The following is a 9,522-nucleotide window of genomic DNA, read 5'->3' on the forward strand; positions in this document are numbered from 1 at the left end:
GTTCTGTTTAATGTATTTATTATGGTCTGGTAATACTCAGGCCTGGGTTTGGCTTGTAAAAATTGAGCCCAGCTTTAAAAAAAAAAAAAGAAAAAGTAGTTTAATCACAGTTAATTCATAAAGACATCTGTAAGGGGGACAAACGTTTCAGAGGCACGTTATTATTAAAAGCTGGTTTGCTTGGTCCGTTTCCAGCCAACGCCATTTGGAAATATTTAAAGCAGTCTTTTGTTCCATCTTGCTAGTGGACCAACTATTAAAGCTGCAGGTAAATGTAAAACATTTTGCCGCTGGGTCGGCACGGACCGGTTACCAGTATCAGGTTCTACTATAGTTTTACTCAGCAGGTGTTTCAAAACTGCTAAAAATGTTCCAAAATTGCGTCTCTGGGGCTTAAAGTCCCAACGGTGAGGTGGCAGGAAAACTGCCACAGTGACTTAGGTTTTCTCCAGCAGTTAGGAACAACGAGCGATGACAGCGCGGCGCCTGCCCCCACCGTTGCTGCACGCTGCCGCTCAGCTGGCTGAAAGAACGCTTCTACACTTGGGGCCATTCAGCAGCAAGAATATTTTCTCGTTTTCCATTTTGGATAAAAGGCTTCAACGTCAGGTCGCACGGTTTGTGTATACTAAACCTTACCATCATAAATTCATTCCGTTTATGCAGTACAATCTAGTGTGGCCTGGTGGTCTTTATCCATAACAGATCATTTCATCAGCAGGTTGAAATGGTTTCTAGACCGACTCATTACCTCTTACTTTGGTTCGGCCGTTTACCACACAGAGGGGGTGGAATACTTGTCCAGGTAAATTACTCTCTTTTTTTAAGTGTTCCACCCTTCAGCGCATGTATCTAGGAATATATTTTGAATATTAGAAAACTCCTTCGTACATAGATAGACATTGATAAATTTATAGTGTTTTTTTTGTGAGGTGTAAAAAAATGTTAGCACATTTTATTCACAACTTCCATTAAACGTTTGAAAACTCACACCTTCAGGTAAAAAAAAAAAAAAGAAAAAAAAGCGTTCTTCCTGGTTTCATTGACCACCGAATGATTTCTCAGGCGTCTGCCAGTGAACCAGAAGTAGAGCAGCCCACGGTAAGGTTCGTTTCTTCCCTACTTGAACCGCCTGATTTTACATCATCACGCTTTACGAGCGCCAACAATGCCGAGACGAAGAAGTGCCAACATTTGCTGCGCTGCTGCGGTTCAGGGCTGCCGGGCGGGGGTCACGTGTCACAACAGCAGAAAATCACTGTGATTGGATCTCCAAGCCAACAGCTGGCGCGGCGTGGTTGAACGGCAGCGGCTACAGTTAACACCCTCGCCACGCTGCAGCAGCGACGCAGTGAGACGATCGCTCCCGAGGAGCAGAGACTTGTGGCTATTTGACGTCGTTATGGCGCGTCGGACGCTCGCTGAAACCTCCACCCAGAGGCTGCGCATGAGGAAGCCAATAGATAGGACGGCCGTGGTCTTCCTATCCACCCTAAGGAAACCCTCTGGCAGTTTGAAGGCCTCCACGTGCCAACAACTCGATGGAAGTCGAGGACAGCGATTCTAGGGATCCCTCTGCAGAGGAGCTGCCTAATGCGAGATGTGGTATTTTTAGCAACGCCCAGACCCCCCCTTCCTCGCGCAGCTGAACTGGGTCACGCCATGTAAATGTGGAGGGCACAAGCAGAGACACCCGGCCCTCCTTGCAGCTAATAGTGCTACATCGCCCTGAAGACTGGAGGCTCCACACAGCCCTGGAACGCTGTCAGGCCGCCGGTCGATGAGGAAGCGCAGTCAGAGGCGTCAGCGGCAACACATGCGGCGCTGCCCAGCACCTCTCTTCTCTGAGAAACATGCAATTGCTCCCTAAAAACGGGTTAAAAATCTCCCCTTTTAAACTAGTTGACCTGAATTAAGACGTGGTGTGAGCAAAATATTTCCTGATCTGGCAGTTATCCCGTTTAAATATCATCAGTATGCTCAAGAAGAGAATAAAATTTTAAAATAAATAATGAAGATGAGGCATAATTACATGGACTTATCACATAAAAGGTACAAACAACATCTCGTCAGAGTTTTTGCACTGAAAAAGGGAACTAAAATTAAGTAAAAATTTCTTGAAATGAGTGTATTTTTCCTTGATTAGAACAGGTAGATAAGACTATTTGCCAATAGAATGAGATTTTTGCACTTAACAGGAACAATTCATCTCTAAAATAACATAATTAGACATCCTGCACTTAAAATAGGAACAATTCATCTCCATCATCTTATTTCAAGTGCAAAAATCTTATTCCATTGGCAAATAGTCTTATTTACCTGCTCTAATCAAGGAAAAATACACTAATTTCAAGAAATTCTTACTTATTTTTAGTTCTGTTTTTGCAGTGTGCCCTGTTTAAACCTCAGACACCCGGTTGTAGCGAGAGTCCGGTTTATTGTAAAAGCAGAGGAGCCAGTTGAAAAATAATTTACACGTGGATGGAAATCCCATACGACTGCCGCCACGCTCAGGTGGAGCCGTCAACGCACGGTCACCCCCAGTGCACGCTGCAAGATGCTGAAAACAGTCTTCACAAACCCTAAAATGTCATCAGGGGACCTACAGCGGGCTTCTGCTACTGTAAAATCAGAGAGCGACTGACCATGTGAGGTGTGAACAGAGCAAACCTTTGCTCTCTACAAAGAAATACAAGAAGAAAACACCCAAAAAAAAGAAGAAGCATGCAGCCCAGACTAACGTTTGCCAGAGAGAGGGTAGACGACAAAAATAAGCTCTAATAATATTCTTGCACCAGATGAGTCTAAAATCTAACCCTACAGAACAATCCAGGAAAGCCTAACTGTGAAGCACGGCGCTGGAAGTGTCATGGTTTGGGGGGGGTTGCTTTACTCCAGCGGGGCAACGCTAACTCCAACAATCTAATGGGGGCCGGACCCTGCTAAGTGCTGGGTGGAGGACAAGCATCACTTCGGTAGAGCCAACAGGGCCACCGTAGCACCCTGGTTCTGCCATGCAGCCGTCATGTTTGTAGGATGCGGCCTTTGATTGGCTGTCATGTGACGTCCAGAGGCAGCTCCTCTCTCTTTGCGAAGTCGCTGGCAGTCCCAAGGTCGCAGAACTGGAGGCGTTTCAAACGTTCCAACTAATCTGCCTTTGTTGCTTTGATCATCTCAGTCCAGCAACGTCACTTTTTTTTTTTTCCTTCGCTCGTCTGAAACGTCAGCTTCGGACCGATTTCTTGAAACCCAACAACACTAGTAAGGAGGGGGGGGGGGACAACAGCGAGCAGCCCTGAGCCCTGCGGCACGACAGACTGCATGCGAGCGCGTCACAAATGCTAAATGCCCATTCAGGCGGACAACACCCCCGACTCCACACAGAGGATTTAAAAGAGCCACCTGCACTCAGTATATCACCTAGTGAAACTAATCCAACGCTGCGATGGCTGCGATGGCCGCTCCGCCTGACAGCTCACACAGGAAGGGCTTTCTAAACACTTTGGCATTATCCGACACACTACTAGAAATATTTGAGAAAAACTCATAAACTTAACCTTTTAGAGACTTTTTTTTTTTTTGTTAAATAATTTGAAAAGGGCTCGAATTCTGTTACATCCTGACCTTCTCCACTTTTTTTCCCCTCCCAAAATAGATTTTTTAAATAGATATGCAGTAAAAAAAAAAAAAAAAAAAAAAAAAAACACACAAAAAAAACCCCAAAAACAATGATTTAAAACCAAAACGTCTTCGAATGAATCAGGAGCTTCATTAATCATTCCGATTTGTCAGTGTAAGCCTTTGCATACCAAAAACCGTAAAAAAAAAAAAAAGCCCCTGCAGACGAGCCTCTGCAGCCCACAGCCGTACGTTAAGATCGGTCTGAATGAATGAGCAGCAGAGGGAAACTTGAAAGACGTGTAACATAATACAACTGCTTGGAATAACCTTGGCCCTGCCGTCTCCAGCGATAGATAAGCAAAAGGAGCACATGAGATCATAAATACATTCCATGTCATGGCACAACAACACGCTATGTTTAGTTTCCATGGGCTGGTTTGCATGACTCAGTGTCCCCTTATTCCTAAAAAAAACGACCACGTTTTTTGAAGCCGGGACCCGTTACCTAGCACTTCGGAGTTACTTTTATTTTCTGTTGATGGTTTTTCACGTCGTGTTTTGACTCCGGCATGAGACGTGACGGTAAGACACGACCTCATCAACCACCTGAACGCTGCTGGAAGAGTGAGAGCCGTCTGGCAGAAAGGAAACCCTAAAACTGAAATTAATGCAAAAGAGAATAAATAAAAATAATCTGTTCTGTAAATCATCTAAACATCTTTACAGAGAAGAATTCTTTTTTTTAGATTGGCATAAATCTAAGTTCTAGTCAATTTGACCATTTGCACCTATGTCGTTGTTTTGTGTCAGACCTCGTTTTCTTTTTGCATACACTTTGTGTCCATTTATGCTTTCCAGTGGGATATTTTGTGACAGCTTTGATAACCAAAGACTTGAGCTACGCCGCTATGTTCCACTCGTCTGCTGTAAGGAATGTGGTCTGATTATAATATCGACCAGCAGAGGTTGGCATCAAGTTATTTTGGGTTTTTGATCGCAGGTCAGAATTTGCCATATTATAATAAGTTGAAAATATATTGAATGATTAATAAAACACTGAACCACAAAACAAAATAAACGGATATGTAACGTTTACTACTACAAACGCACTTATTTGTGGGTACAAAACCAAAGAACGGGACAAAATGGGAGATAAAGACTGATCCAGACTAGTAAAATCATCTTCTTTGGTTACCTGTACCCTGCCATTAACTTTTAAACTACCTTATTTTTCGGATTATAAGGCGCACTGAATATTCTTCTCAAATGTGTAATATCACTCCGTACACAGCTGTCTATCTGGCTCTGTCGAGAAAACAGAGTACTACAGCGGCCTGTTTCTAACATAACAAAACAAACGTAACTTTTAGATTGTATTAACTTACTAGGTTTATCGCTGCTAGCACGTACTCCGGGCCTAAAGGCTCCCACATACTTGAGCGTACTGTGCGCATACGGTGAGCTGCGCTGACTCCACTCCATGTTTTACCCTTCATGGTCCAGCGTACTGTTGCCTAACATTTCCTGTGGCAAATTCCTCCAATTCCCACACGTTCTGCCAATGGGACGAAGCGGTGGAACAGATGCTAAAATGTGTGAGTAGCTAGCTGAGCTCCTAGAGCCATTTCTTTCCCAGCAGGCTCCCATCGCACACCTGTCAGCGAGAACAGAGAGGGACCGTGATGCCGCGCGTCACAGTTTGACGGAAAGACTTCTTGCCACTGAGAAATCGTAAAAAATTGAGCTGTGCACGTACCTGTGTGCGTGGAGTCCGCCTTTAGTGCACGCGGACCTCTGCGGAGTGAACTACACCCGAGAATATGTGGGGGCCTTTACATGAATGCGCTTGTAGTGCTGACATTACAGTCAGGCAGTCTTGTAGACAGCTCAGGGGGGTGCGACCAGGTAGTGACACAGTGTACCGTAATGCTCCAAACATCCATTGATCGGAGCGGCTTCGTTGCTAACTAAAGTCGTACTTACACTAACAGATTTTTAAGCGCATTGTACCCCATAAAATCAGCCAGTAAGCATAAAGGTAATCGTATATAAAGGTGCACCGTTAATTTTTGAGAAGATTTAAGGATTTTTAATGGCGCCTCATAGTCCGAAAAATTCGGTATTTCAGTTTCAAAACGACTCCAATTTTCAGTCCAAGCATTCCTACGATACAAAGCCTTTTTAATCAGATAAGAAAAAAAAATGTTCGGCAACTGGATGCTTCCCTGACCGTATGCTGCATGTGCACTGACTGTCAGCTGGCTGAAAGAAGGCCCCCCACACCTACAGAAAAAAGGCGGTTTTTGCTGTTCAAAAGGTAAATCCGGTTGTAAAAAAACAGACAGTAGGACAGTAAGTCTAATTAACGCAGGGCCATTTTGACACTCCAGATGCCAGCCTATGAACAGGGTCAGGCTTGTGCTACCTGAGCAGATGGCTGAACTAACTAATCAGTAAAAAGCAGCTTCCATAGTTGTGCAAACTGTTAAAACAACAAAAAAGGTGTATCATTTTGCCCAATAAGCACTTCTAATCTACATTTATGGGGTTTATAGTCTATCTTTGCTTTAGTGGTGCCTAAATGTTTTCTTACACGGGCCGGAATAATAAAGTGGAACGTATTGACGGGCCACAAAAACATTACCTTTAAATAAAAAAAAATAAAAAATAAAAAATAAAAATCTCATTGGGTGCTTTTGCTTTGCTTTTACATGCTCAACAAAATAACCTATTCTATATTAATCAAATAAACAAACTGGTCTGATGTTTGTGGAAAACGGATCTGTAATTCATGTTAGATCTGAAACGCACCAGCTTTTGCTTTAAAAAAAAAAAAAAGAAAGGCATATGCATTTCTGGAATTTCTGGGTCAACTGTCGTAGGGTATTCTTAACAAAAAGAAAAAGATGTTGGTCACTCTCTGCTAAAATGCTTGCTGCGACTTATCAACTGCCTGTGGTGACTTGCAGTCAGGGGCCGCACAAGATCATTCAGAGGGCCACAAATGGCCCCCGCTCCACACATTGGACACCCATGCTTCAGACTGTATCAAAATCAGAACTAAACATACTGCTACAGATGACATTAAACCTACAGTGATCTAGGTTAGATTCCATTAACATAGTGTGAATAATCATTTTTGTTTTAAAAAAAAGCACTTAGATCATTCTACACATTCGTTTCAATTTCTGTTTTTAATCCACTGCAACTGCTGCACTTTTCCCCTCAAGGTTATCCCTTCGACATTCCCCACCAGCCTAAAGTCCAGACAAAACATTATGACCGCCATCGTACTCCAAACCGATCGTTTGGTAAGTCCCCTAACTCACGTTTCTGTGGCGAGTAATTTCCAAAACAAAAAGGTTCACATTAGAAGTAATCGAGTCTCCAAGCTTGATACCGGCACACGCGTACGTGCAGAAACCGAGCCACACAACTAAATGGGTCAAAGGATCCTTCTCTGTGCGTTGCGAACCGAGGAAAAAAACGACAAGTGGGCCCACTGCCGTCGTTTTAAAATCGGCCGAGGCGAGCAGAGTTCTCCCTTTGTGAGCCACAATGAAAGAAATTGTACCGCAAGTAAGAACAACAACAACAAAAAAGGGATACGTTTGGCACTGTTGAGTGATAGAGACAGTGTGAGGTCAAAGGGCTCAGAGGATCCTGTATGAAGATTTGAGTAAATCATTACACAAACTTTAAATAACTGCAAAGAAGGAAAGCAGGACACCCGATGAAACAGCACTCACTTGGTGAACTTGAAAGCTATTCTTGGAAAACAGTTGTGTCTAAATCAGACCCCCCCCTCCTCTTGACAATATAACCTCCAACAATACACGCTGGCTTGGCTTCCATTAAAAATTATGCAATGAGTCCACTGATAACCACTGCACTCTAGGACGACTGGTCATTTAATAACCAAAGCTCAAGTTAGAACCCAATTTCAGGCTAAAATCTCACAATAAAAAAAAAACATTAATAAAAATAAAATAAAAAAAGATTAATGAATACATGTATTCCACAAAAGCCTTGCTCCGCCGTGGAAACGCATGGGGGGGACACCGCTGGCGCTGTGCAGCAAAGCCCGGGTGCTTTTTAATTGGATGAGGAGTGATCCCTTCAACCGCACACCAAAAAGGTGCCCGGTGGCGGGAGTCCGTTTCAATTCCGACAGATAAAAACCTCCACGGTACCTCCTCCGCTTCCATCGAGTTGCAAGAAGTTGTCGCGGCGGCTGCCTCGTAGCGCGAGCGAGCGAGCGCGTGTGCCGTTTCCAAGGGGGCCGACCGCCGCTAAATAACGGTCGATTCCGGTGAGCCGAAGAAAAGAACGGGGGGGAAAAAAACGGATAAAACCGGACGGCTCTGACAACGAGGGTGTGGGTTAAGACGGTGTTGCCGGTAAAAAATAAATAAATAAATAAACGACCGTTAATTGTGCCTGTGTGAGAACAGGTTTAGCGCGGCCGCAGTGGGGTGACAGACAGCTGCAAGGACTTGCCCTGCACGAGGAATCCACGCCAACACCGTCCCGTCCCCCTCCAACCCCCGATTCCCAGCGAACGGCGAAACGGTCCCCATTTAGCATAAACACTCTCCCGGCGTCGCCGTTATATAAATTGACGTTGCACCGAGAAACCCGGCGTTGAATCGCTCCAAACCTCCGTCCATCGCGGAAGACGTTCCGCTTCAGCTAAAAAAAAAAAAAAAAACAGCTATACGGTTAACGAACCGTTAAAGCAAGCGAGCCTGAGCGTGGCGAGTTCGCTCTCCAGCACACGTTCAAAAAAAAAAAAACACACCGTTCCTGGCTGACGTTCACCGCGTTAGCCCGCTAGCTCCCATGCTTTAGCCTATACTGGTTGTAAAGAGGGAAATGCACACATACTCCCAAAAAAAAATGTGCTTCTTATTGATTGACAAGCCAAAAAAAAAAAAACTTATACCAGAGCCGAGTAGGTGTCACGTAAAATTAAGCACAAGCAAATGGAAGATGGCAGCATCCCCGATTACTACTAGCCACCTGGGGTTGGCAAATGTAACGCCCAATGTCACTATCAAACCGAGTTATAACGATAGCTAACGGTGTTAGCTTCGGTACAGTAAGCAGTTACCCTTTCAGACGCTGGCCCTCGCTGATCACTGCACGCCCAAAATGAAGATTTTTACAGCTCCCGGTTTTAAATGCAGCCTCCGGACAGCTGGAAGCCTCTCTTATCACGTGATCGTTCTGTCACCCTAGTGAAGAAATAGACCCGAAAAATATACTTACTCCCGTTCTCTGGAGAGCAATCCCTGTCCGTTTCTCTCTTCACTCCCCCTCAGTCTCACCAAAGACTAGACTCTCTGCCCTGATCTGAGGTAAGGCCCCGCCCACTGCGTTGTCACAGCCACGACCAAACCCTCGTGCCGCCCGAACGGGTCAAGATGGCTCCCCTCCGACACGCGCTCATCACCAGGCAGGAAACCGCTGGTGCAGTATTTGAAATGGGATCACGTTACTAAATGCGGAACACAGGAATGTATATTTTTTATTCTATAAAAACTATGAAAAATATCCAATAACTGGAGCACAGGTTTTTTTTTTACCCAATGAACACAGATAATATTAAAAATAATTAGTAAGCCAAAATAATAAACAGAAAAAGTAATAATAATAATAATGTCTTAGGTAAAAACACTTGACTTTACAGAAAGCTTCTTATGGGTCATGCAGGTAAATATACCAAAGATGATTTGGGTTTGATCTCAAAGGTTTATTTGTGAAATTATATGTTATCTTATTATTGTCTCTTTGTTTGACGTTTTTTATTGCCATTTATTTGATAGCAAGAATAACAACCCACCTCAGATGAGAAATCACAAAATATATATAATTAAAACAAAAAACAGGAAGGGTAGT

At 43.9% G+C, this 9,522-nt stretch overlaps 1 protein-coding gene across 7 annotated transcripts in view; it reads right to left on the minus strand.

Moving 5' to 3' along the window:
• The window catches only part of atp2b1a (ATPase plasma membrane Ca2+ transporting 1a), a 47,190-nt gene extending 38,182 nt beyond the window's left edge, over positions 1-9,008 (minus strand). For 6 of the 7 annotated variants that reach the window (XM_036149296.1, XM_036149295.1, XM_012850459.3 and 3 more), the window contains exon 1: positions 8,893-9,008. The gene's annotated coding sequence lies outside the window, so the exon portion shown is untranslated. Of the gene's footprint in view, positions 1-8,734; positions 8,850-8,892 lie in introns of those variants that run through there. The other variant, XM_021309514.2, reaches the window with a different exon arrangement.
• Between the last annotated feature and the right edge of the window lie 514 nt (positions 9,009-9,522).

Source organism: Fundulus heteroclitus, chromosome 17, assembly GCF_011125445.2.
Source record: "Fundulus heteroclitus isolate FHET01 chromosome 17, MU-UCD_Fhet_4.1, whole genome shotgun sequence".
Classification (NCBI taxonomy): domain Eukaryota; kingdom Metazoa; phylum Chordata; class Actinopteri; order Cyprinodontiformes; family Fundulidae; genus Fundulus; species Fundulus heteroclitus.